General features: G+C 40.8%; 1 protein-coding gene across 2 annotated transcripts in view; it reads left to right on the top strand.

The window, feature by feature from the left end:
- The window catches only part of LOC119698574, a 341,074-nt gene that overhangs the window by 89,294 nt on the left and 223,842 nt on the right, over window positions 1-27,938 (top strand). Inside the window, exon 5 of one of the 2 annotated variants that reach the window (XR_005256172.1) lies at window positions 2,835-3,294. The exons of the other annotated variant lie outside the window; for it this stretch is intronic. The gene's annotated coding sequence lies outside the window, so the exon portion shown is untranslated. Of the gene's footprint in view, window positions 1-2,834; window positions 3,295-27,938 lie in introns of those variants that run through there. 2 annotated transcript variants of the gene reach the window in all.

The raw sequence follows: 27,938 nt of genomic DNA, 5'->3' as shown, positions 1-27,938 counted from the left end.
CTATCAAAAAGCAGCAGTTTAATTTTATAGGCACAACTGTGAATTTAATTCTCTCTCTAAAACTGCTCTTAAGTCCTTAAAGGGTCAATCCAAACTCAAGGTGGGAAATTTTGATTGTGTGGTCTCAGTAAACTGCGTGATATATAGACACAGTCCACCAGACAAGTGAGTGGTCACTAATCCTGAAACCTGGCCAAGTCACTTTTAATTCAAAAAGCCACTGCATTTAAAATGAAAAGTTTCTCTTATGATAAAAATCCATTTATTATTTCTTTTTTATATTTCTTACTGCTGTCATCTATTAGTAACTGCTAGCAGCTGCTAGTAAGTTCATTGGTAGTTAAAGCTTTCCCCACCTGGGAAAACGCCTGTGAGCTATAAATTCCAGTACATGGCTATTCTTGCGCCCCTCCTTCCTTAAAGTGAAGCAAAATATTTTTATACACTGCTTCATATCTGCTCATACAAAGAGTACTCTCTACCTTCAGGAAAATAATGCTAAAGGGGAGCAGGACTTCTGAGCTGGAGAAAACCTTCCTATTAGTGCAGCTTGCCTTCAAAGAAAATGCATTTGGTGCTATTGTTATTAAGTTTTACACATAACACTTCCTAGTGTTTCACAAAAAAACCCAAACCCTGTCTTATTTCATCCAGTAGGTGAGATGAAAGCCTTTTTCTTGAAAAATTGGAGGTAGCTGTAGAACAACATGTGTTTAAGATTGCTTTAAAGTGATCTTGTTAGTGAGTTTTTAAGTTTTCTTAACAGTGGCCTTAGCCAAGCTGCACCTCAAATTTATCCAAAAGTTTTCTAGAAGGGAGAAAAAGAAGAAAGCAGATGAAGAAAATATCAACCCAGACAGCTCTTAAAAATATGGGGAAGATGACAATTATCAGACAGACAAAATTACTTGAGTATTGTTTAAATTGAGGCTAAAATATATTTGCTTTACTGTTAATGCCTGTATATCTTATTGTGGTTTCCTTTTAACCTAAATCAAAGCTGTGGCCAAGTCTCTTTATGAACTACTGATATCTTGACAAAAAAAGTACCTTAAATCTTTGGATTGTCTGTTCTTTGCGATATTCAAAGGCAATTTTTTAATTTAAAGAACGCAAAATTGCTACTCTGAAGTCCTGTGAGCTCTGACATTTATTTCAGTAGGGCCAGTATTTGAGAGTCCATTACCTGAGAAGGTCTCTCTTTATGGATGGTGGGTAGCTCACATGCTTACCTGAACCTGTTACATGCTTCTCTAACCTGTTGAGGTTTTTATGTCATTAAATATGAAACATAACTATCCTGATTGTTCATGCACTTTCTTCTTTTTCTATTACTGAAAAAGGCTGAAAAGCCAAAGAAAGAGAGTTGTTATGACTAAACATGAACCTTGGTGAAACTTGAGTGCCAATCCACCTAAGTATGCTGGCAAGGACTTGGGGGGTGTCCAAGACCCTCTGCAGGGCAATCCACATGGTGTAGGCAAGCCCTGTGCTTACAGAGCTGCATTAGATAGAAGCTCATTAAATCTATTATTAGGCAGAGCAATTTAATTTGTCTTCAGTGCCAAGAAGGTTTTTAATGTTATACAATGAAAGGGCAGTGGATGCACCAAGGCATTTTTGGTTTTACTGACAGGTGAATTAGCTGAGGTTGAATCATCAACCTCTGTATTAGTGCTGACCTTGCCTAGCTGTTAGTAAAACCTGCAAGCACTTGTGGCCCCTTGCAATTTAACAATTGTGATATTTGATAATATCACAATTGTTAAATTGCAAGATAACAATTCCAAGTTTAAATGAGTAAATAAGAAGGTGGACATCTTCCCTGCCCAATACCTTCGTGTTAGAGAAGACAGTAGCTTCAGTCCTGAGAGACCTCTTAGTCATCTGGCCTCAATGAAATATTATCTTTATATTGTCTGTAATTGAATTTTGTCTCTGGGACAGAAGAAGTGAGGAAAGAAAGACTGTGGGACATTGGAATAACAGAGGGAAAGTGCAAATGGATGGTAGAGAGGAGAGATACAGGAAACCTGATTAATATAAAAGTCATCCTGGAAAGCCCTGGAGTACACTGATTTTTACTTTGTCTTATTTATACATCTTCACACTGTTTTCTGTTTGTTCCTTAACTCTGGAAAATTATGATTACTCCATACTTGGCAATTACTAATGGCTTTAATAGATTAAATCTGTGGTAATGTTTCTGCAACCTAATAAAGCTGGATAGTTTGTAATGCAGAGCATTAGGATTTCTGTTATTTCTGTATTGGCAAGAGGGAATATGACAACAAGGCAAACAATTCTAAGAGCATGCAAACAAAACCCAGGAAAGACTTGTGAGTCTTCTGACTCAGAATTAAAAGAATTTATAATGAAACAGTCTTCACAAAGAGAAGTCCTTATTGTTTCACTGAACGTTATTTTCTAGAGCTATTTGACAGTGTTGTTCATATCTTGGAATCTAGAGAACAAAGAGAAATTATTTTCAGTTATTTTCCACTAAAACATTTCCTTGATGTTTGGGTTCAGTTTTGATGATACTCTGATAGGTTGTTGCACTTGTATATACAGCTTTCCATTTTAAAATCTATAGTATCATATGTATCCTGAACCCTCACATACCTGCATGGTATTGGGCAGTAGTGATACCCTTGAGTCACAGGAGTCAAACTGAGACGTTGAATGTGATTTCCTTAGTATGCCCCAATACATCTGAGGCAGAATTGAAAGAACAGTCCAACAGATTTCATTCTGCCTTTTTTTTCTTCCATGTGTACTGTGCAGCTGGATATCCCCTTGAATTACTTGCATCCCCTCTGCTTTTCTTCCAGGAGGAAAAGCCCAGGTTTGCAGAAACATCTCAGTGATGAGATGAATGGAAAAGACTGATAAACTTGTCCATGGATTGGCACTGCGTGTGAGTAAAAACAGAACATAGTGCGGGGATCAGGATTTTCAGAGATGTGTGAGTGGGTCTTCCTATAGAAGTTTAGGGAAATACTTGAGCTGGTCATTTACTATGAACCAGCAAAATGGCTCTTATTGTCCATGGAAACTGCTGTCCCTTGCTCTACTTCCCGTGCCTGAAAAGGGGAGGACTTACCCTTACCTCAGCTGTTCTTGTGCCACCAATGGTGTGGAACAGAACAAAAATCAGTTTGCTAGCAGGTGTGGCTGAGCAGGCCACAGGGCCTTGACAATATATTCCTACAAAGGGAGCAACTTCTGGCAGCAAGTGTGGTTAGCTGGAAATAATAGTGTTTCATCATGCTTTTTGTATATATGAGGAGCTTGAAGAGTTGAAAAATAATGGGTTTTCTACATCCCCAAAATCCTATGTGTTATGTCTGAATGAATTATTTCATTTTATGCCTGTCTCCTGGGCTCTTTAAAGTAGGTTTTTGACTTTTTCTTTGCAGAATTCTGAGGAAGAGCTACTAATCAGCTTGTAGGTATACTTGCTCCCTGCTATGTGTTTGCATACTGTAAGCTGCTTTCACTTCTAATTAAAATCACTGTGATTGTTTTATGAAGCTGTTTTTCCAAACCTCTGGCACAGAGCTCTGGACAGAAAAAAATCTGAACACTTCAATAATATGTTACACAGTGCATTTGAAGAAGCTTTCTGAATTGTTTCTTCCTTGTCTGTAAATCTTCCCATCAAATCCCCTTTATATGCCCATTGCTAGGCACCAAATAACTATTATGCTTCTTGCTTTCTCTGCTGCATACCTACAAATGGCTACTGCCTGTCTTTCTGAAAAGACAAGAGATCATTTTGTATAAGGTCCAACACAGGCAGGAAAGAAGAGGTAAAATCATGTGGTCTCTCACACAGCTTACTTTTGTGTCATCTAGAATACTTATCTTAGCAGGAAGAATAATTTTGGTCTTTTGTGTGTGGATAAACGTGACAGGATTGAAATATGAGTCTATATCCACAATAGCTTCAATGCATTGTCCTAGAATACTGCAATGGATTTAATAACATACCGGAGTGGATGGACAAAGATCTATTTGATCTTCTTCCATTAGCTTTACTCTCAATGGGACCCAAAGCAGGTGGTTTCCTCTCCTCAGGCTTTGGGGGGTTGTTTTTCTGTTTTTGCATGCTGGTCTGCTGCTACAGCTCTAGAGGATGCCAGCACTCGATCTTACCTCTGAGTTGAAGGATCAGTGAGAAGAGTTAGCAAGAAGTTTTTTGTGCTGCATTAGACCTCATTATGAATTTGCCCCATATCTTGGAAATCACAACCTTTTATGGAAAAGATTAATTTCAACAACAAACAATTACACGAGGGAAGCTAGAACACGTGTTTGCCTGTTGGTGGGTGTGGGTGCCTGAGTTTCATCTACTGTCTGCTGTCTCCAGTTTACTCATTTGGAATAATGTTGGTGAAAAAAGGAAGATATAGCCCCTCATAGGAAACACAGAAGTGCTGATTTCAATGGTTGCTCTTAGTCTGTCTATTAGGTAGTCTCTTCTATCTCTTTTTTCGTGGTGCTTACTAAAGAGCAATGGTGTGGATGCTTCCTAGCTGAACCAGGGGATTGTGGAGCTGGGGCTAGCTAGTGATGGCAGCGCAGGTGTAAAACAATAGTGTTCATTCAGAGAAAATTGCTTCTTTAAATACACAATTCCTGTGCTTCACCTGATCTCTGGAAGTATTCTAATGGTTTTCCACTTGTAAGAATCTAAGCATAACGAGTTTTGAATTCTAAAAAATTCCATTCAGCAGATTCCACTGTCTCTTTGCTACATTTGGTACAGTTTGATGCTCCTATTAATGAGAAAGAAGTCACTTAGCATTGTTAATTCCTTCATCTTATGACTCTTCAAGTCATTGAATAAGAAGAACCTATTGTGTTCCTTATGATTATTCTGGGTAATAATAGTCCTAATAGTTATTTGTATAATTTTTTTCATAAATTCCTCACCTCCACCCACAGTTGCTAATGCTTGGATGACTTGGGAAGAAGTGACTCACTGTTGTCAGACTAACACATTTTATAATAACTTAACAACTTATGAACTTCTTAAGCTTTAAATACCTTGTGGCAGGACATACATATGTATCCTGTAACTATATTTAAAAGTTTTCTGCTTATTCTCTCCTGCTTTTATGCTTGATGAAATCTCTCGGATGGCCCAGTTGTTTGTGGGCCTAATATAAAACTGGAAAGTGCACATGACTAGATACACTTTTTAAAAATCACAGATGTGATATAAATGGATATTCATGCAGGGATTTTAGTCTGGTTACATCATCTCAGATGATGAGTATGGGTGGGCCAAAGCCTGAGACAGAGGAATGTACAACTCTGGACCTGGAACAGGGTAATGTAAATACCATAAGAGTGCCACAGGAGTAGGGTAAACTGGGTGGGTGGGGGTAGGACTGCAGCCTCTTTTCTCCTCTCATCCAGTTCACACTTTAGTGTTGAGAAGAATTCATAAGTTTTTTCGGTGTGTTTTTGGTTGTGGTTTTTTGTTTTTTGGCGTTTTTTTGGTTTGTTTTTTTTTTTTGTTTGTTTTTTTTTCCTTAAAGGAAATTCTAAGAGTATAGTAAAGTTTGATTCTGGACCGGAAAAATAACAAAACATCAAGTCTCCTACCTGGGTCTGACTAAAGCCTTCAAATTTCTTAGCCTTCAGATTCACCAGAAATTCTGATCTGACATTGCATACTAACTGGCCTGGGCTCTTGGAAAGCTGTGTGTTCCATTTGATAATAAAACTCTAAAATAGCTATGCTTCCCTTGCTTTAGGATTCTGCTTTGAAAATTTCATGTTGTGGTCATGTCTTTTATTCTCATTTTTGTCCTGCCAGGAAAGCCTAAAGATGAATGGCTTTGGGGCCCTCCTTTCTTTCTTCTCTCCATTGAAGTAAGCAAAGCATTGCAGAAAAGTCTTGGCATGGTTTCTCTTCCTGTTTCCTTCTTTTTGCAGCACTGCCTGGTGGGAAGCAGTGGAAGCATCAGGTTTGCTTTCCCTTCCCAATCATGCTCTTCATCTCAAGGTCTGAATGTTGTGATTCAGTTTGTTCTACTTCTGCCTTTCTCCTCTTTACACCATCCCCTCAGGGAAAACTACCAAAGAGCTGCCTTCATTATGCTGGACCTCTGAAGGGCAGGATACCAGTGCTCAGGCAAAGCAAGGGTCACTCATAAACAAGGAGATATTGCCTTTGTTAGAGCCCTTTGCTATTAGATTTCTATTATTCAGGTCTACTATGAAATCTTAAGAGTACTAATAGTATGGTGCACCAAGGTTCTGCTCTGACAGCAGTAATCTAGAGCAAGCTCCTTAAGGATGACTTATGAAATGGGGCAAAATTAGTAAAGCAGAAGACGGCATTATGTTTAGAGCTGAAATGAAACTTGCACCTTTCCATCCTTTGGGATATTTGGGAAAGGAAATAAAAAAATCAGCCCTATTCTGGATTGAAGCAGACCTTTTGAAGCATTTGTAGAAAGAAAAATCTGGAAAAGACAGGCCTGAAAATTTGGAAATGGGATTCTTGCACACCACTCAAAGGCTGGGGTTTGGTTCAGCTGAGATCTCTGGGCTGCCAGGTTTACGATTGATGAGAAGGACCGATGTCCAAAACTCCTGAGACCACTTGCTCTGTCTGGGATCTTGGGGAGCCTGTAAAATATTTCATCTTGCTTCGCAATCACTTATCTACTTCTTCTAATTGCCTCATTGTTTTCTGCTCTGTTTTCTTTTTAGCACTGTAGTAAATACAGCATACTCAAAGACCTCTTTTGCAGTCCTTTCTGAAAGGAGACTGATAATTACTGAAAGCTGGTCCTCTGCTATTTGCAAAACTTTAACACCGTACCGATCTATAAGACCTCAACATCTCTCTTGTCTCAGGTGAAAAACAAATCCTGTTTGATGATTGACCTTCCTAGGAACAGAAGCTTCTCCACAAAGACATCAGATCTATTGGTTTCCAGCTGCTGCTAGGTAAAAATCATTATCAGAGCACACAAGGGAAACCTAGTTGCACTGTCTGCTTAGCTCAATGAATGTATTTCTTAGAATATTCCCTAAATTAGTATGAACCAACATGGACATAATGTGATTGCATCTCTGGCCCTTTGAAAGGCTGTAGGTCATTATTGATAGGATTTACTGAGTAGAAGTCAGGTAGTTATTTAAAAAAAATACCTCAACACAACACTTCAGAGTTTAGACTTATTTTGTTGTCTACCTGCTCTTGGAAGAGGGGTAGATAGTACAGGGTCAGAAAGCCTTTCCCTTGGTAGGCAAGTGGCTTGCTGTCTCACTTTATGTACAAATGGACTCTGTGTGTGCTCAGTCTGCATAAGAGATTAATTTCTTTAATCAATTCAATTCCCCATTAATAAAGTAGCTGGTGACTGGCTAGCAACACCTCATACTGCAGTCAGATTTTTGAGGTTGGAACAGAAGTGGCATGTGACAGGAGAATATCCTTGCACTTGTCTGGCTGAAATCTAATATTTTTGACACCTAATTTAAATGGCATATATTTCTTGACATCACTGAACTGGGCTGTGACTTTACAATGTCTCCCAGCAGACTGAGATAAGACTTCTCAGCCTTGGCATCATGCCTCTTGCTCTGATAGTACCCTGCTTCAAAAAAGTACTCTGAGAAGACAGATTTTTACTATGCCAGCCCAGTTGAGTTGGCTGCTGGTAAAAAGCAGGAAGAGACAGCAATGAACCAAGACCTTCCCCAGCTGTAAAAGGAGAGAAGATTGGTTTCTCCTTCACTTGGAAATGCAGATTTTTTTCAGTGGGCAGCCTTTGGAATAAGGAGACTTCTGGCCCCACCTTTATCATCGAAAGAGGTCCTAATGGGTATGCCCAAGTCTGTCTCAGCAGCTTCAAAACAATGTGGAAATCTGAAGATAGTAGATAATTATATTCTATTATCACCCCTTATGTTTATTTCCTGCTCCATCCAAAACAGCTAAAATGAAAAAGAAAACATGTCTCTATGCTTTTAAAAGACAACTATTACTGCCACTGGTAAATCTGAGACTAAAATAAGAATCAGCCATTTGAGAAACATTTGTAGTCAATGTTCACTTGTTCTCGCCTTATTAACATTTCCCACCCACAACATCCACACACCTACACATGCAGCCATCCTTCCCCAGCTCATATTAAATTCTGTCTTCTGGTGAAATGCAGTATAAAGTAGGCTATAGAGCATGAATCTAGTAATACTGTACTTGGTAATCCAGCTCTGGGTTGTTTGTTTCTTATATTTTATTGCTTTATTTTGTCCTTATTGAAACTCCAATATGTTGTCTGTATTATTTGATATTCCCCAAGTCTGATCTTCAATACCTGGGTATGCCCGGTAGTTACTGATTCTTAGTTCTGTTCCTTTCCTTCAGAACAGAAAGTTTGGGGGTTCTGTCAGCTTCAATACACCATTTACAGTCCTCCAACTTTTTGACTGCAGTAATCAAAGCCAAACCTGGCTTTGCAACATCAGGACTTGCATGAAATCATCCCATGAGGACCACGTAGATTAGGTTTGTCTAGATTCAAGTGAATAAAATCCTCACTCTTACCTCTTACATGAAAATGAATGTGGTTGGTCTTCAACTGGTTGGTGAGTCCTTAGATGAATTCTCTGTCATTTTGTATAACTTTACATTTTGTACTTTTTTGTTTCTGAAAAGCAATTCAAGTGGTGATCTAGGGTATACAATATTATTCATGTTCAAAAGTGCAGCTGATGATGTTGGGAATTCATATATTAAATGGCTGTCACACTGAAAATAAGTTTTTTTTTAGATAAATTTAAGGAACAAACCTAATTTTAATTAAAATAAAATTGGAATTTTTGATCACTAATTGACAAAAAATGACTGGGCATTCCAAAACTGGCTTTTGCACAACAGCTCTGTCCACTGGTATCCAATAGTCACATCCCCATCAATTACTTTGAGCTAAGGTTTTTGTTTTAGTCTCTCAATTTACACAGTGTGGAATCAGTAAATGTTGTGGAAAAGAAGCAAAGGATAAATGCTGAAAGTGTGCCATTGTTGCGAAGCTGAGGTAGTACATCTTTACAATAACTCAATACAGCTCAAGAGATTGAGGTTACACTGACATTACTTACACTCAGGTGGCTGCATCCATGTCAGAGCTGTGCTCACTCATTTACAAATGAAACTCAGATTTCTGGGGCTCTTACTATGCCTGTTGTTAATGAGCTGAGCTCTTTTGTGGTGGCTTCTCTCTCTGGTCCCACTGGAGGATTACGGGAGGAACTGGAGCTAGTGGCTTTGAAGTCATGTTTGTTTCCTTCCCCTCTGAAACATGATTATGAAAATGGCTCATTTGTTCTTTTTGAATGGTCTGAGTAAAAGTTCTTAACACACAAAAAACAAAGAGTTTTTTAAATTTTATTTTTTAATTGGCAGCTGAATCCTTATGAGCAAATTGCTCAAGAGTACTTGCTTGGAGAGACAGAGGCTGACTTTGATGCCTTGGAGCCTCTAAACCAGAGGCTAGACAAGATAAAGAGAATAAAGGTGGGTATTTATTGAAGGACTTCAATAGGTGCTCCTTGGGTAGTCAGAAGCCTCCAAGGGGCTACACCCAAGATGGACAATGGTCACGAGTTTTTCCCACAGTTAAGAGTTTGGTCCGTTTGTTTATCAGGGGTTAATCCTCCAATCACAGCTTCAGGTAATGAAGTCATTTACTCCAAGTTTGCCCCCCTACACTTCACTGTTGTTTACACTCTCAGGGCCTGAGACAATAAAGTGTCCTTGAGTTTCAGGCCTAGAGAGGAATTGTTTTGTCTGAATAAAATGGGAGAACAGTAGCTGCCAGGCTATGGAGTTTTAGAGTTATACACTAAAGCAGTACAGGATCTGAAAAATAGAAAAGCTAAATCCTAAGGCATCATCTTCTTGCTGGGCAGAAACATTAGCAGAGATACCTGAAACTCATCTTCAAGAAGAAGGGTTAGGATTGTGTTTGGATGAGCAAGTATATTCTCTCTCATCATAGCTGATGATTTTTTTTCTATTTTTATATCTAACTTTATTCAGATCTGTGAGTTTGGATGTTGCTCTCTCAGGAGGAGTTTTGTTGTCATTGCCTGTGACTAATTACAGTTCCCTTGCAGTCACTGGCACACACAAATTTTTTGTAAAGTTTGTGCATGGATCTGACATCCCATCGACAAAGGCCTCTTAGAGTGCCAACCTCAGCTGTGCCCTTAGCATACCTGCTGAGCTGAGAAGTCATGACTTATTTTTCAGTCTTTTTTTCTCTGTGCTTCATGGTTTGATGTGTATTCATTTCATGTTTTCAGCTCTTCTTCCTGAGAGCTTAAAAACTTACTAGGAAAGAAACAAGGAACATGAAAGATGCTCTTATGCAAGTCCTCAGCTGCAGTTGTGATTACAGCACTAGATTAATGCTATAATAATGATATAATGAGGTGGCAGTGCCACAGAAGTATGCCCACATCCATTCACCAGACCTAGTGAGGGAAGTAGAAGGTGTGGGGATGGCTTCAGCAAGAATGTTGCTCATCATTATTTCACTGGAGAAGCTGCCTCTGTCCAACAGCTTGGGCTATGAAGAGATAGCTCGAGACTTGAAGGGGTCTGCCCAGATTTGAAGGCCACCTTGGTATCTCTGTGCTTATCCCTGCATAATGCAGCCCATGTTGGAAATAACTTCAGTTTGAACAGATGTAGCTCATCTCTCAAGCCTGCCTCATTGTCTTCCTCTCCCTGAAGGCAGTGTCCTCCACTGCCTCTCTTTCTTGGTGAAGTTTTCCTCATAACTCAGGAAGAGCCTTTATCTTCCTCCCTCCTCCCCAAGCCCTGCTCCCCACTGGTGCAGATGCCAGGCTGGAGAAGGGCTGGGGTGAAGGGCTGAGTCCTGCTGTGCTGTGGTGTGGAGGAACAAAACTGGGATACAAGCATTAAGCAGAGATCTCAGTGGCACTGCTGCTGGCAGCACATGACAACCTCATGCATGTGACAACCCTTCTCTTGGCAGTAGGAGTTCTGTAGGCATGTGGTAGTTATTCAGGCTGTGATGATCATTTGTTATCCCTTCAGAAACAAAACAAGGCAGATTACTGCTCACTGCAGGGTGCTGACCTGTGCAGCTCACTGCTGTGCTGGTGTCCTGCTCCAGGTTTATGGGTTTTTGGTGTTTTTTTTTTTGTTTTGTCATTGCCATTGTATTTATATTAATGTTATCAAGGAAAACAAAAGCAGCAAAAATCATTTGGGTCACCAAGTCTAGTCTCTCTCGACTGCAGGCAGACAGAGAGAGAAGATATGTTGGTCTGGAGAACATCTGCTTCTCTGGCTTCACAAACACCCTGTCGCATGCAGGGTGGCTTGTGGTAATGAGGGTCAAGATTCACTTCTGTCTAGAGCACAACAGTTCATAAGGATTTCACCATCCAGATAGTCTGTTCATTTAAATGCTAATAAGATTCCTGTTTTGTTTTGAAATGTAGAGAGGATCTTTCTTCTTTGCCCTTTAATCCCCTTCCTCCTGTTGTTTACAATCTTGCTTCAGCAGTTCAGCCTGGTATTGCAGATGAGAAACACTTGATTTAGCCAAGGTTGAAAGAATCTCCTAGGTGTACTTTTCAGAGTGGTTTGTGCTGGATGTGAATGGTTCAAGTATGATCAGGAGAAGTCTCTCCACCTCTTTGGACTTGCTCCATTGAGGACATTGGCTTTTGTTTTGCTTTCAGAGCTCTAGTACTGAGAACAAAGGTCTCTGCAGACAGACTCTTATGTTTTTTTACCCAGGAAGTTTCCTACAAAGACAGTAAATGCACCTTTAGGGCTCCACAAGTGGCCACTGGGGACTTGCTGCTCAAAGAGGGCAAATCCAAGATAACAGCATAGTTTCCGTGGGAGCCTGACTCCACTTAGGAAAGGATGGCGCTTCGCCCCAGTATTGAGCTGGACCAGAAATAGAAGCAGGCTGCCTCTGTGTACCACGTGGCTTAAATGACTTCATAACAATGACATGAGTAACCTTGTCAGTATGCTGTAAGATGACAAGAAGCTGGAGATAGTGCTGTACATGGTCCTCTCATTACGTATTCTAGCTGCAGAAGGTAACAGGACATGAGTCCAAAAGCGTTTAATTTAAATAAGGCCCAGCTCTTTCACATTACTCGGATGCGTGTCTTGGGAATATGCATTAGAATTGAAAGAAAGGAAATTGGAAAGGTCCTGCTAATATTATTTGTAATAGTTTTATTCATTACAGTGATCCAAAGGTTCCACTTTATCTTGGCCCAATCTCTGAACATACTCATGCATGCACTAAAAAAAGTTCCTGATATCACAGCCTCAGATTATAGCATGACCCAATGATAGGTCTGTTTTGAGTTAGGGAAAACTGCTGTCTTGCTTTTCAAGTAGTAGAAATGGTTAAACCCTTTGGGGCATAGTGATGGTCTTCAGATGATTTTCTATATGCATATTAGTGCCCAGATGAGAGGAACCTGGAACCGGGACCCTTCAGGTATCCCCGATACAGAAAAACCACTGAGCAAGCCTCAGAAATGATGGGGGAAAAGACATAGAGGAAAGCTTTGAGAACAGCTATCTTGAGTAACCCTGAACAGACTAGAAGAGAGAGTCTTTTTAGATTGTGTGCTGGTGCCAGTGAAGATGAAATCTCCTGTCGTGTGACACCCCCAAACCTGGCAAATGGGTCTTGGTGTTCCTTGTCAGAGAGCAGAGTTTCTATAATAGATACCAGGCTCTGCTGCCAAATGCTTAGTCCCAATAGAACAATTTGCAAGATCCCAAATTTTGGGGAACTGTTGAGTTCAGAGAGAGTAGCAACAGAGCTGAAAGTGTTATGTAAACAACATATGTTAGATGTCTGATGTGTGGAGCTGGTTTGTTCGCACAAAGTGCTAGAAAACTGCATAGAACATAGGAGCCCAATTTCCAATTTACCAGTGAAAAAGAAGAACTAAAAAGCAGAAAAGTGAATCTCCATTGAACTTGAAGTAAGACTATCTTTTTTCTTATAATTGTTTTTCTATAGTTTTTTATTATTTTTCGCATTAAAAAAATAGTTTCTGTTGGATGTTTTCATAAAGGAATCCAGTATGTGAGTTGTATTTGAATGAGAAGGTCCAGTCAGAACATAAGCTCAATAATTAGGCTTAGACTCTTCTAAAATAGCTTTTGCAATCAAAAGCAAAGCCATCAGGCCTAAGCCAGGTGTCTAGGTACCCACCATAGTGAGAAGAGGGGTATCCCATGAGGGTAACTTGGCCCTTTTTAAAGGACTTTTAAAATGAGGAAGATGATTTGCCATCCAAAGGTGACTTTCTCTGTCTTTGTTAGAGAAAACTTTGGATGACTTGTTTATTCCTACCCTTTATATAACTTTGATACCCTGTATATACGCCTTATGCTTACCCTTTATATAGTCAGAGTTAACTGAGAGAAATCTTGTCCTGAAGCATGTAAGAAGCCTGAGTTTGAGAGGCTGTCTGGGCAGACCTGATCACAGAGCAGTGCTGGCCATGTTGCTGCTGATTGAGTGGCTGTTTTACAGTCCAGCCTCTCCAGGCGTTCTGCAGCGTGGGCAGGGCCCTTTGCTTTCATGGTACCCAACAGTGAGTTTCTGCCACGGCACTGAGAAGTCCTCTGCAAACTGTTACTTTTCTCAGTCTTGACTTGAGCGTTCTCAATTGATTGTAGTTTCTGCTTTGTCTTCAGATTCGTATTCAAGCACTGTCGCATTTGCCGGTTTTCTTAGGAATTGTGCTGCTGGTGCTCTGACAGCTGAGTGCTGCCTTGGTGGTGGCATTACTGCGGGGCATTTGTGCTGTGCCTGCAATGACAGGCTCTGACATTCAAAGCTTGGCTTCATCCAGTTGCTTGAGGGGGGACGAGAGTGAATTCTTGCCTTCAAGCTGCAGCCTTGATGCCAAATCTTTTAAGGAAGCCTGCATCTCGGATGTGAGAGCTCCCCTTCTTCCTGCTCATTAGGTGGTAGGATCTGCTACAGTGGTTTGACTTTTACAATGCCACAGGCAAGAGTTGCTGCTGCTTTTTACATTTTTACCTGGATCATTGGCATTCTGCCTCTCTGCTTCTGACACTCGGATTAGGTATCGGATTCAGGAGGAGGCTGTAAGACACAGAAGCATGCAGACTGTTTTCCAAATCAGCCCTGATTAGAGATGAAAAATTAACTTCTTTTACACATATTATATATTTATGAAAGCATTGTCTCTCTGCAAACATTACAATTTTTACCAACAGATTATAAACCAGTCAAAATGGATCATTCTTTGTGTGCATATTGTTAAACATTCCTGCAATTTTTAATTTCTGAATGTTTATTTTCTGTGGGTGGGATTTTTCTGTTGGTTTTTTTGTTTGGTTTTTTTTTTTTTTTTTTCAGACTTGATACAATTGATCTTAGTGCCTTGTTTCCAATACCTAGCACTTGTCCTGCAGAGGAGAGAGACAGAAATAGAATGTCAGATCCCTGCTTGGCTGGAAAGGCATTTGTTCCTTTGCAGTAATGAAGTGGGTGACAGCTACTCAAATGGTGCTGCAAGCAGACATGTGAGGGAAAACCCAAGCCAGCTGTCATTTCAGAAACACTAGCAACTTTATGCAGCAGAGAAGTGTAAAGAACTAGAAAATGGTTCAAAAATTCATGCATTCCCTTCTCCCAAGTAAGTATGTTGTTCCAAATGAAAACCTAGCCTAATCCTGGGCTTTTCATGGTCACAGGCCTCCCCAATGAGCTAGCTTGCTGCCTTGCTTCCTCCCTTTGCTACTTCATTCTGCTCCTAGAGGAGGAAAAGGGATTTTCTTCCTTTTAAGTTTCCCACACTCTACTTTGACCAGTTAAGTCTTTAATAATTCCCCATTTCTTCTTACTCAATTGCTACCCTTAATAACACATTGAGATATAGATTTTCTTTTATTTTTTTTCTTACTGCTGAGACCCAACAATTTTAGACCATAAATAATACTTTTAAACAATTTTTCCGAACTGTACTCTGGATTACTTCGTTACCTCTTTTCTTGTGGTCATTCTCTTTAGCCTCACACAGCATGTGGTCAAAGACAAAATGAGAAGTTGCTGAGTACCTCCTTGTCCTTTTGTATTAGCATTTTGAACATGTTAATATACTTTGAGTCTACTTTGGCCTCACAGCTTATGTCTTTCAAGTATTTACAAAGAGAAGGAACTTCTGGAATTCATATCTTTGAGCTGTAGAAGTTGTACTGAATGAGTTGTGGGTTTGTTTTGTGTAAGGTGGTCTGTGGTGGGACCTGAGACCCTCTTGCAGGGCTTCCAGTAAATCATGCACAGCTCCACTCATTGTGCTCAGCCCTAGACACAAGGCCAAAACCTGATATTCCCCTCTGAGATTAAGAAATACATAGAATGAGCAATGAGAAGCAGAGGTGGCCAGGCACTCACTTGTGTTGGGGATCTCAGATGGAGGCACCCTACAGTGGGAGTGAGTGGCAAGTGGATTTTGTCACTCCACCATCCCTGGATTTCTGAGACTAGCACTGGTTGTGGCAGTACTTCAGTACCTGTCATTGGTGCCATTTGTAGGGTTTGGCAGTAGGATTCCACAGAGACTCAAGAAAATGTTGTGAGCTCCTCTAGCTATTGCTCCATATTATCAATGGGGCCATTACGACTGGTGTCTTTCAAAACTCACTACCCTCCTTCCAGTAGCTCTTGAACCTAGAGCCCTTTTTGCATTGGGTTGTCAGCACTGTGCTCTTCAACAAGCCTTTTTCCATGCTATAGTACAACACTTGGAAACAACTAAAGAGAGGGCACAGGTAAAAATGCAACCAAACAGTAAATCCGATGGGAATTTTGAGATAACTGCAAAAGGTGTAGAGAGCATTGAGCCCAAGTTCTCAATCACACAAGCACCTTTGGATGCTCAATGACAGGTTTCTGGTGTCAGGACAGAATTTATTTGTGTTATAATGCTATAATATAATCCCAGTTGGGAACCAGTGTACAACTGTGCAAGCCAGCATCAGAACTTGCAGATTGATGCCCCCATCCCACAGAAAGGAATAGGCTCTGCCCTGGTTTAATCCAGGTGAAAATTTGTCAAAGATTTTCCCCTACTGTAATTGCATAAGTCTAAGTAAAGTGTCTCTTTGAGAGACACAGGCCAGGTCCTGGCAGGGGCACTGTTGATTTTCATGCCCATTGAACAGCATCAGACAGTTTTCCTGATGGCACAAAATAGCTGCTCTCAAAGCACTGCCCTACCTAAATTTGCTCAACTTGTGTCATGAAAGGAACTGGTGCACATTGGCCTGCTTCAGCCTTTGTCAGCGAGGGAAAGTTGAATTGTGGATAAAACATACTAGCAAGGAGCTGCACAAAATCAAGATAATCCAATATTTGCTGAGTAGTGCTTGTGTGGGTTTTGTTAGGTGGTGTGCATGCAAAGGTTTTCAGCTCCAGAGAGATTTTGGAGTGGTTTTGTACTATCAGGAGGGCCACTGGGATCTTGCCTGAGAAGCAGAATTTCTGTGTTGTGTTTATCTTCTCTTTGTTTGATAAGCAAACATAGATATTTTAAACTCTGCTGTATCCATGTGGTTTTCTCATGGCTATGGTCTTTCATACAGAGCAAAAGGTTCAACAGACTATTTGTTCCTGCTGTCAGATAACAAGCAGGGGCTGGCTGTACACAAGGAGATGGGGCCGGGGTCAGCTTGAACTGAAGTTTGCACTTGTTAGGTCCCTGAGTTAAGACAAACCAAAATCACTTCTATTTTTTTGGTTATAAAAAAAGGATAAGATGGATCTGTCCTTATAAGACTTAGTGCTAAGTACTGCTAGAAACCACCCATTCTTGTGAGCATTTTTTCACCCTCGGCACTAAATGATTTTTTTTTGTTTCATTTCTTAAAGCAATTTCATGCTTTGATAAAATATAGTAATTTTCCTATGTCGTATGTAGTAGAGTAGCCACTCTTGAGTAGACCAAATACAGCCTCTCTGTCCTTGCTGCAATACAAAATACCAACAGTAATTAGTCTGCAGTGTGGATGACCTGATTAGTTTGGGGAACAGATACATTTTAAAATGAGAGCCTTGGAGCCATATCTCCCTCCCTAGTAAAAAGCTGACTAATATTCACAACAGCACTGTGTTCCTATTTCTTTAGTTCTTTCTCTTTTTTTGTGTATATGTCTTTAATTTACTATCCAGTTTAACAGAGCCATTTAAATTCACTGGATTTGATTTATCAAGTGCTCTGTTCCACCTGGGCAAAATAGAACTATGCAGAGCAGGGATTCATCATACAGTAGCATGAATAGGTAGCAACCCTTCCTGATGGAGGGGTGGTGTGGCTTGGGGCAGGATGGCAGGAGAGGCGTTAGTCATCAGAACCCCCACAGTGTTGATTCTACACTCCCTGCTCTTACACCTCACACTGCTCTGTAGTGTTGATTCTACACTCCCAGCCTGTTTTAGGGACACCCAGGCCAGCTCCTTGCTGCTCCTGCTCTGGATGCAGTGTAAGGGGGAATGAACTTCCCACTGTGCTGTGTCACTTATGCGATGCCTCAGTACTTAAAGATCTTCGGATAAAAGGTACAATTAAGTCCTGGCATTATTCTGTAACTTAAAAATGGTTGAAACTCTGGTTAAATCCAAATTTAATTAACTTTGTTTTAAACAAAGATTATTGTAAAACCTTTATCCAGCTGAAGCTTTATCTGCCAAGTTTCACTGCAGGCTATGCATTTGCATAGCAAGGTTTTACACACTCCTGAAATTTGTGGATTGCAATGGAAAACCTGGCAGACTTGGTTATATCAGCATTAGCAGACATTCCGTATAATTGGAAGTACTGTCCCTTGCCAAAAATTGTATCCTAAGAGCTTAATAGAATTTTTTTCTTTTGCTTCAGATCCTTGTATTTTAGTAGTGGAGGTTGCACCTGAATTTATACCTAGGCCACGCATGGCTATGAATTCCACCTCCTGTATCTTCTACCCATGATCTTGGGGTGAGGATGCAGCCCTCCAATTTAAGAGCAATACCCAATTTTAGCCCAATTTCCCAGTATGGCCTTGTGTATGTGAGCAACAACCAAGGACATTTTGGAACACCCCATTTCTCGGCTCAAGCACTATGATGCCCTTTGAAAATCCCTATGTCAGGGAAGAAAGGCAGAGGAGAGGTGGGAAGGATACTCATGTTTCACAAAGTCCACAAACTGCAGCCAGACTCAAAAGTGCTTAAGTACAGGCTGACTGCAAAAGGAATTCAATATTCCATTCTCCAGAGTGAATGACGCTGATCAAAGAAGCTGTGTCTGAAAAGACAAACTCTCTCCTGTCCCCTTCACTTCCAGACTTGAATGGAAAAGTGTAAGAGATCACTATGCTGCAGGAACTGCCAATCCTCATTTCCGTGGGGAAAATACTTTTTTTTCTCGGCCAACCTTCTTTTCTTATATCAAAATACTGTTTATTTTTATAAAGGGAAATGCTTAACTTTACTTGCACTGTAAAACTGGCTTCAAAAAAGGTAAGACAAATACAGAGTCGGAAAAAGCCACTAAGAGCTGATAAAAAGCTCTAAACAGAGCTGCAAGTGCAATTTCTGGATAGAAGGGAGAGAATAGAGCACAGAAGGGCAAGTCTGTTCCTGCGTCTGAGCTTCCAACCATACCATGATACCTGTGCTTGTCCCCAGGCAGCTGCTGCTGCTGCTGTTGTCAGAGGCTGGTGAGGCAGACCTTTGGTTTGACAGAGGACAGACATCATGTTGCCTTACCCTGGTAAATGGGAAACAAGATGTTGTTCCTTGTTGCAAGGAAAGTCCAGGTGCACCGTGTCACGGTCCTGCCTGTACCATCACTGGCCCTGAGGACTCATCCTGCGCACTTGGCTTTCAGCTCGTAAGGCTATTAGCGCTGACCACCTTCCCAGAGAGCATCCTGCTTTCCCTGCAGAGCAGCTGCTGCTTGGGAATGCTCTTTGTAGCTGTGGTCACCTCTGTGGCGACTCGACGTGGATGTTTTCCAATTCCTCATCCCTGCATGAGACAGCAGAGTATAGGACAGGAGAGAGATACAATCCTCCAGGCCTTCAGAAGGATCCTCAGAGAGGTTTACATTCAAAACACCAAAGCTGACAGTATAAAAGTGTAAAACTGCATCAGATCAAATAGTTGTAATTATAGCAAGCATATGAGACAAAACCCATTGTCATTTTATCTCTCTAGGGACTCCACACATTTTGTTTGAGCCCTATTATTGGTGAAGTATGAAGTCTAAAATTATAATAATTAAAATGATTATAAAATCTTGGGGATTGTAATTTTTTTTAAATAGCTGGGAACAGCCTGTTCATTGCTGAACCAAAGATTTGGCTTTAAATTCACATCAGTTTAAAATATAGCAGGAGGGGGAGTGTGTTGATGTGAATGCAGTGAGCATGCCTGAGGGCTGGGTCTCCTTTTACCTCTCTCAGGCATCAAGAGGAAGGGAACTGTAGTGAAGGACAGTCCTGAACAACAGGCTGGAAATGTGTCACTGCTTGACCTTCAGGGAACCTGCTGGTGACTTCTGCTTTGTAAACACTAAGTCGATGGCTCCTGCAGCCCAAAGCTAGCATGTGGGAGCAGGTAATATATTATTTTCATTTTCTGGAAAGAGAGGCTGAGGGTGAAAAATTGAAGAGAACCACTGGAGGCATCAGCAGTTGGAGCACAGGAGCCCTTATCGTCAAATGCACCTTCACTGCGTTACTTTACATTGTGTGTTTTATGCCAGTGCTGCTTCTTGCCGCAAAGTCCCATTCCATTCTCATGGCAGAAGGTGGGGTTTCTCTTGCTGGGGCAGCAGCCTCTGCTAAATGTGGTAGCAAATCTCCACGAGTTTACTCTGAGCTTTATAGGTTGCCAGGGCTCAACTGGGTAGCTCAAAGAGAGAACATATTGAATGCCTGATATTCAAAATACTTTTCATTTTCAGACTGGCGCAACTTCTGGGATGAAATGGCCCCAAAATGTCAACCATGTCAGTTCTGTGTCAGAAACAATTGGAAGCTGAGATGAGCGTTAGCTTTGGGCACCCATCCAAAGCTGTGGGAGAGGGGAGGAAATCTATACGATAGATTTCAAAGAGCCCATATGTCTCATCTAGGACTCAGTGTCTGTCCTTTGCCAGATCAGGCCCACCTCTGTGAAGAAGCGACTAGGTAGCAACAAGGGGATGGAGAGGAAGGGGAGGAGAAAGGAAAGGGAATCAGAGAAACATTGATAAATTCTATTTAGTGAATAATACAATACATGTAGCAGCACAATGGCCTTTTCTGCAGGCAGATTATCCCAGCCAGAGTCTTTGCTATATTAAAAAGAGGGGGAAAAATAGAGCACCAAAGAAAAGGAAAGGCGGGCTGTACAGCAGCAATCAATGCTGCCCTTTGTGCTGCCTGACATTTGAGGGACTTGTTATCAACGATTGCTGGCTGCTTTATCTAAATGTATCTCCCCAGCTGCCAGGCACAGTGCTGATAGGCAGCGGGACGTGCCGATGGCCCCAGCTGATACTGTGGCCGCCCAATTCACCCGCCAGCCTTGCTGCCAGGGGCAGGATGGCTTCTGTCACACCGCTGGCATACTGCATCTACTCCCAAAGGGGGAGAAGGGCCACTTCTCCCTCCCCACCCCTCCTCCCCATGCTTACCAGCCGCTTTTTGTCTTTTTAAAGGAGAAGGAAAGAAAAAGAAACAGTCCAAACAGGATCAAAATTTAAAAAGAAAAAATCAAGGAACATGGGATGAGAAAGGGATGTGTTGGGGAAAGGAAAATTTACTTATTTTTTTATTTTTCCTATAACAGCTCTGTCATCTGCTGCTCTGGCAGACATTCCCATATATATGCTTGCCTTCTCTCTCCTGCTTTACTGCAAAAGAGTGATAAGAATAATCTAGTGCTTGGCTGCTAGGTTGTCTCTTAGTGTGAAAAATGCCTGTCTAATATTTTTTGTTTGTACAACATATATACTTGTGTCTATGCAATGCAAGGGGCTGTATGCACAAGTTCGCCTGCAATTATTATTAATTTTTATGACTGGAAGATGATGAATGGGCATAAAATAAAGGCTAGCTTGTGGCATCTCCTAAATCCTGGAGGGTATGTATTTAAAAATAAATAAAAATGTTGCAGTCCACGTCCATCCAGAAACTATCTGATCTTGGGCGTAGATGCTGCTTAAAGCCAGCTTAATTATTCCTAAAGTGTAGCCAGTTATTGACACGTACTAAAGTACGAAAGCTCTGAATTTGTGTGGCCTCTTATTCCATGAGACAGCTTAAATTATTGCCTTTACAGCTAAAAAGGTTTTGAGGTCTGTGTGGAAATGTCAGCTCATAGGTTTGCAATTATATTTACTCTTCCTGGGTGCTAATGAAGCCATTAAAAATGCAATACGGCAAAGCTGAAGGATTTCTTAAAAATGACCATTTTCTGATGCCTGTGACTCCTTCTGGTGAAGCATTTGGAAAACAAAGTAACCTAGAAGCACAATAATAGAGGGCACTGTATGAACTGATCTACTTTTAATGATTCTTTGCCAAAATCTGAAAGTAATTAGAGCTCTCAAAAAGCAGGTGATTCCAAGACAATAAATTCTTATCTCTGTCATGTCCAGCTGTCTTATTTTAACATGTGCACGTTGCTACCTTGACAATTGTTGGAATATGTTTCACGTGCACATAGTGAAAACTAATGCTGGCAGTGCATTTTGAGGAAATTCAGGCCTATTTGAAGCATAATTTTCTTCTGCAATCACTTACAGCTACTTGCATCAAAAAACCAAGGAGAAGAAAAGTGAGCATGCATGAGGGGGTGTTGCAGACCATAAAAATCCCCAAGGAGAGCCAGAGCCAAAGCCCAATATATACAACCCAGGTACCTGTTCAACAGAAGAATACCAAGATATTAATAAAATACAAGATTTGACTTTGAAAAATGGCACATTTGAATGTTAGGATTTCTAATGTCTAGGCTGAATATGGAAAATTGTGGGGGGTCTTTGATAAAGCTCTGGCTGAGAAAGCATCATGATAAGAATTTAGTTCACAGGTCTGCTGGATGCTGTCATTCACCTCTGCAGATCCCAGTTTTGGCTGGGTCATGGAATTCTTTGTGGAGCCAATGCTACTGTTCTGTATAAGAAATAGGAACAATTTCACTATGCAGTGTGGAGTGATCTTAAACGGAAGCTGTTCTGCCTAGCATCCTTCATAAATTATCCAAAATATAGCACAAGTGCCTTTAATAAATTACTGTCCAGCACTGGGTGCCTTTGCCTTTCTGCCTGACAGCAGTGAGCAAGGGGAGAGCATTTCACCCCCGTTACTCCTCAGCCTTTTGCAGGCGCAGGCAGTGCAGCTCATAGAGCATAAGCTCAATGTGCACAGAGTATAACCTTCCTGGGCATTTCTCTTTCTGTGGCATTAGGAAGCCTATTCCTCCCAAGAGCATGTTTATATCAATCTAAAATTCATTTCAGCTGAAATATTTATGATTTTGTGGGGGGAGGCAGGAGGTCTGGGTGTTGAGTGTGGTCAGATCAAGTTAGCTTCAGCTGGCAAGGTTGACACAAGTAGTAATCTCTCTGTCCCTCCTCCCGTACCTAAATGAGCATTTATTCCAAGCCCTTTCTTAATGCTGTAACATAATTCATTAGGACAGCCTTAATGAGCTGGTAATTAGTCTGGTGGGAGGGGGGTGAGGAGGGGAAATAGAAATGCTAGACAGAGAGAAAGTCGAGCAGGCTGGGACACCTTAAAGAGCCCTGAGAGAGCCTTTTGTCAACAAAATGGATCGGGCTTGCTGGCAGTAAAACTTTCAAATGACCTTCGTGTCAAAATATTAGGCAGCTATTTTTTGCTAGATGGTGGTTTCATAAACATAAAAAGCGCACATATCATTCAGAGTGTCATAAAATTTGTCTCAAAGATGTGGTGTTTCCTTCTCTCCTTTTTTCTTTTTTTTTTTTTTTTTTTTTTTTTTTTTGTTGCAAGACAAATATCACCTCTGTGTGGCATGAGTGGGGGATGGGGTAAGTGGGATGGCATCTAATATCACAAACTTCTGCTTAGTCTGAGCATAATGTTAATAGCAGCTCATCTTTGTTCTGATGGTTTTAAGTGCTTGATCTTTCTTTTTAGGGGGTGGGGGAAAATAAAATATATACCATAGTATACATGCTAAAGACAGCTATTGAGATGGTGACATCTTCACTTGTAAAACTCAGGAAAATTACTTAGATGTTTATAATTTATGGCAAAAGCTAGATGTTAATATTGCTCCGTGATTTAGAAGACAGATGTGGTATAATAAATACATCAAAGACAACAGCTCGTTTCTGCAGAAGTGAAACATCAAAACAGTTGGCTATTTAAGTGCTTTTTCTTCTGTAAAGTCTTCATTTCCAAGGTTAAATTTTGACATGAAGTTGGAGGGTAAAGGGGTGACTGTTTTCCACAAGGCAAGGAAATGATTACTTAAAGCATCCACTCATTTTGCATTGAGCTTGTCTTTAAGCTCCTTTCCTTTCTGTCCCCTGTCTAACAAGTCCCAGAGCAGTGGGACTTCTGTAACTTGGATATGTAGTAGAATGCTGATAAGGCATCACTTGAGTTGAACCATAGGAACGTGCAAGCAGAAATAACTGGGGTAAATAGCCAACTAAATAAAGGCAAAAAATAAGGTAGAAGAAGGATGGAAAAATTGACTTACTGATCTGTTGTGGGGTTAACTATTTCTTTCTCTGACATCACATCACATCACGCAATGCAGAAATGACAAGCTGTTCCTTCTCTGCCTGCTGTCTTTCAACTGTATTTCCCCTTTGACTGCCTGAACCATTTATCCTTTGTAAACAACCATTGAAGTGATGTACTGGCAGCCAGGTCACTGCTGGGAGCCCAGATCTTCCCCAAAGAAATGGCCATGACAGGTGATCACAGAGCTTGAATAACGAGAAGCCAGGGCTGGGCTTAATGGACATGTAACCTAGCCAGCCACCACGTTGTGATTGGGTGGAAATGCTCAGAATTTGAACTGATATCACATGAAGTATTTCTTGTGTGGCTGGAAGTATCAGGACTGATCCTCAGACTTCCAGATTCCAGTAATTTTTCACTTCTTTGGTGTTTCAAGCAGACTTGCCTGTGGCCAGTTAGTGGCAGAGGCAGGACCCAGTTACTGGCTGGGTCTGTGCCCATGAGCAAAGGCCACATGGCACTGGCTGCCTCAGGGATCTACAGTTTAGTGGGCTTTCCCTTTGAGATCGGAAGGCAATCTTTCCCACATGCTTGCCTTCTCCTCATAGACCACAGCAGAACAGGAAGTTTTACATGGACTTGTTTAAGTCTGTACAGTTTCACACTGCTCTTTTATCCATTGTGTGAAAAAGAAAACACTTTGGACTTTCTTTTCCTCCCCTTTAATTATTCCAAATTACTTTGCTGGTGTTATAGTACTCCGTCAGAATTGAATATGGATCACAATCACCTCTGGAGGACAAGTTCTTGAGTTAATAAATGAGGTCCTTTTTTAATTTTATTTTTTAAGCGAACAGAAAATATAGAGATTATGTAAAGTACAGTGTAATATACAGGCATACATTCAGGAAGATTCCAGGTGGGGCAAAATATTGGTGTTTCCCTCTATTGAATCCTGCTATCTGGCTATTTAAACCTGTTAACCTCTAAAATGAAACTTTATTCCACATCACCTTGCTATTTTTTTTCCTTTCTTATTGTCTTCTTTTACTCAGCTGCTTACAGAAGAGACAATTTCTTTCACCTTTTAACATATTCGGGATGATCCAGGCCCACCAATAAAATGCTAAAGCTCAGTAATGAAAGTGGATCTGTTCATAGGGCGCAGTGCAATGTTTCTGATACACAACACAATTATGACATGACCCTCAAAGAAGTGTCTTTAAAAAGTGCTTTTTACATCACAGTTGAGACTTGAGTTCTATCACATGGATAACCGGTGAGGCTTAAATCTCTGTTTAGCTCTCCTTATTAGAAGGCTTAGGCTTTTTTCTTCCATTCCTTTTTTCTTCCTTTTTCTTTTTTTTCTTTCTTTTTTTTTCCTTTTTTTTTTTTGTGAGGGTTTTTTTGGTTTTTTTTTTTTTTGGGGGGGGGGGTTGTTTTTTTTTTTCTTCTTCTTTTATGGAATGTGTATACTTTTATTTCCCCAAACCTTGATTTTGGGAAATGGATTGAAATTTTCTCTGCTGGGTGCCTGCTGCAGAATGAAGTTCATCATTCTCAGGAAAAACAAATTTTTAGCAGGGTTAAGGGAAAATTACATGCTAAATTGTGGCATCTTTTCTTTGCAAAGATCAGCCAAGACTGAGAGACAGTATTTTAAGATGGATCTTACATTGTTTTTAGAGGGATATCTTCTGCATCTTTCTCTCTGCCTTGACAAATTCAGCCAAATGCTTCTGTTTTTGAAAATTTGCAGCATGTATGCATTCAATAAAAAAAATTCTCAGGTGACAGGAAGATGTCTTAAGGAGACGAAAAATAAAGTTGGAGGGGAAGGCTGAGAGAAGTGCTTAAAGAAGCTGAAATGCTCTGGGATGGGGGCTGGGGCAGCACATGTGGGATCAGGCAGGTTTTGAAGAATACACAGGGGATGGAGCTGTGGATCCAGCTTGCCAGATAGGAATTAATTGCCTGTGTTTAAGTGCCTGAGGAATGAAGGAAGAAAGGACCTTGGTGAACAGAGAGGGATTGTGAGGGAGAGGTTGGATAGATTAGAGCAGATGGTCTTATGGTGTGTCAGTAAATACAGTTATCTCTGTCCATCACAATAAATGCCTCTTTCCCTGCTCCAGAGTACCTGGGAAAGCACCTCAGGTCCTTGAGTTTCAGGATTTGTCTGCTACCAGCAAATAGCCATGGCATCGATTGACAAAGCCTTCCACCCTCTCTGAAAAATCAAATTGAGTCCCAAATTAGTGGTTCCTTTTAGCTTAATATGCCCGTGACTGGCCTCTATGTACCATGGAAGTAAATTAACTGTGAATTAGTGCCAGAGCCATAAGGAACTCACACAGAAGTTAATAGTTCTGTCTTCATAGCAGGGACTGAATAATGTGCAGCAAAATAAGAGCTAGGCGAGTACATAGAAGAATATAACAAAATATTGTAGACATGTGGTCTGTGCTGAGGCAAGAGTTCCCAAGGCAAAGTACACGATTATGTAATTTAGAGTGGTAACCTAATGCAGTGGCAGTGAGGAAAGGCTCTGCAGGCATCCTTCATTCCACTGTGTCCAAACTCTGCTTTGGCCCTGAATAATGATCTTAAACTTACCCATTTTTGTGAGATATATTTGTCATTGCACTTTCCACCTACCTCCTGCACAGTGTTGAGTGTCAGAATTCACTGTACACCGTCCCTCAGTAGCAATGTTATTTTTCTTGCTCTGGAAATGCCAAAGCTGAAATTGCCCACATAACCACAGCTCTAGTCCCCTGTGTAAACACATTACAAGACTGTCTTTAATTACATGAGTTTACATTTATTCATTTTTTCCCTGCTGCATGATACTCAGAGGCATCTGGCCATATCATTCAAAGTGGGGCCCAGGCCTTATTTACCTCGTATCATCCAAAGAGTGTGCTGAATACAAAATTATTGATTCACTCTTGGGTGTTTCAACTGTGCTTTCAGCAGAACACTTTGAGTACTTAATAGACACATGTGGATTCAAATTCACAGCACCCCTGTGAGGCAAGAAGGTGACAGTATTCCCATTTTACAGATGGGGAGCTGAGTCACAGGGAGATTAAGGTCAAAGGACCCACTGATTTTGGGGCCCCAGTTTGATGTTTCAGAGTACTTAGTGTTTTTATAGCTCGATATATGTTCAAAGCACAGCTCCCAGAGACTTCAATTACAGCTTCCAGCACTCAGCACTTTGCAAATCAGCCCCCAGGGTTTCAAGTCAGGCATCCAGAAAATGAGGAACACACAGTTAGTGACCACCTGTGGTTTATAACTTGGCCAAATGTGTGTGGGTTTTCATGGTAATAGCAAAAGGCACCTCTCTGATTCCTGGGTGATGCTTTTTTCTCTCAGTCAAGCCAACTGATCCCTGAAGTAAAATACAGAGTGCTGCTAAGGTCTCTCAGTGGAGCAGTCCTGCACCCTGTGGAGGAGAAATGCAAGGGGACCACTGTCTTTACTAGCAAAATAATACTGCTCTCTTTCATGTAATTGGTGGCAACAGCTGAAATCTCCTTTGTTAAGGTTTTAATATGGCTTTTCAATTTCTAAGACATAGCAACTTCCTTTCAAAATTTTAAGTCTCAAAAGACAAGTTGTGAAAAGTTATGGGAGACCAAAGTGTGACCTTAAACTGGGATGTAGTGGGCATCACACTGCAGGGGTTGATGTCTGCTCTACTTCCAGTGCTCTCGAGCTGTATCCTGAAAGTGAAGGAGTGATACACCGGGGCCAGTGCTCTGCTTCTGCCTAGTATTGGTGTGGGGAAAGGAGTACTTTTAGCTGTGCTCAGACTGGGACAAATTATGGCAGTCTGATGAAACCCCTGGAAGTGTTAATTTTAATGGAGACCTCCGTGGTAGACCACAATTATAGCCATGCAAATGGTTTTCATTAAAAAAAATAAATAAATTGAGTAACATGGAGCTGAAATTCCCAGGCATGGGTCACTGCCTTTAAAAGTATTAACAATAGAAAGATAATGGTGAGCATGGTAGGGAGGGTGCATTTTATGAATGAAATAATAAATATGATTTATTTTCTTAAAATACAGAGAGGTGAAGCTGAATTAATCTCAGGATTTTATCTACATTCCACACCTTGC

Source organism: Motacilla alba, chromosome 3 (assembly GCF_015832195.1).
Source record: "Motacilla alba alba isolate MOTALB_02 chromosome 3, Motacilla_alba_V1.0_pri, whole genome shotgun sequence".
NCBI lineage: Eukaryota > Metazoa > Chordata > Aves > Passeriformes > Motacillidae > Motacilla > Motacilla alba.
This window is presented reverse-complemented; position numbering and strand designations above follow the sequence as displayed.